The sequence below is a fragment of the Cyprinodon variegatus genome, unplaced genomic scaffold (assembly GCF_000732505.1).
Source record: "Cyprinodon variegatus isolate N-32 unplaced genomic scaffold, C_variegatus-1.0 Scaffold2420, whole genome shotgun sequence".
NCBI lineage: Eukaryota > Metazoa > Chordata > Actinopteri > Cyprinodontiformes > Cyprinodontidae > Cyprinodon > Cyprinodon variegatus.
In genome coordinates, this window is record NW_015152873.1 from 1 (window position 1) to 1169 (window position 1169).

Genomic DNA, 1169 nt, shown 5'->3' on the forward strand with positions numbered 1-1169 from the left:
CTGAAAATTTATGGGTTTTCTTCAACAGAACATATTTTTGTCAGGAGCCTCTAAACCTTGGATCCAATATTCAGACAGACAGAGCTGGAAGAGTTTTACAGACTTTATTTAGAAAGCGGCGTGATAGCGGCGCGTCAGCAGGGGCGGATTACACGGATCCTCTGTGGAAACAGAAACTCAGGTTCAACCTGGTTCAAAGTTCAGTCCGATCCCAGAAGGAGGGGAGGAATCCGCGAAGGAGTCGGTCCTCCGCCGCAGGGGGGGCTGTTGTTTTTTACTCCCGTTCATGTACATCTGTCAAAATTCAGCGCTGTTTCCTACCGATGTCTGAGTGCCAAAGACAAAGTAATTGTATCAGTAAATTTCTTCTAATTGTCATTTCTCTCTAGTGAGTTTTTCCAGATTGAACTGCCTCTCAATGCTCCATAAAAAGGAACCCTTTAAGAAAGGTTTGTTGACTTTAACCCTGGGTCTGGGGATGGCCTTGCTGTTACCTGTCACTGCCAATTAGTTATGACTATGTTCTTTATTAACTCGATTATAAATTATTATTTCAAAGTTATTGAGCCGATTAAGAGAGGCTCTTGTCATTAACTTTGTGGACTGGTGTGAAGAACTATCTGTGTCTCAACACCAATAAGACCAAAGAGATGGTGATCGATTTCATTTGAGCTGATGTAACAAGTAAATTTCTCCACTGTGAGATCAATAAAGACAATCAATCAACCAGCCACTTTATTTTTCTCTGATCAGAACCTCACTTTTTCTGCTTTCATCGATTCAGGCTGTGAACGGAATTTAATTGACTCCAATCTTGTCCAGCAGCTTCAAATAGAAACAGTACCTCTCACCCAGCCTCTTTGTGTCTCCGCTATTGATGGAAAGAGACTCCACCAGGTCACCCATCAAACGCAACCTCTCGAGCTGCTAATCTCAGGTAATCATCGAGAAACCTTAACATTTTTTGTTTTTCCCTCTGCATGTTCCCCTCTGGTGCTTGGTTTTGAATGGCTGGAACGTCATAACCCCCACATAAACTGGACTGATCGTCATGTGGAATCTTGGTCTACCTCATGTCATGAAACATGCCTCCGTTCGGCAGCTCCCGCTGTGAGGTCTCCTAGAGGTGGGGGGGAGATGGACTCTCCTGACCTTACTTCTGTCCCTTC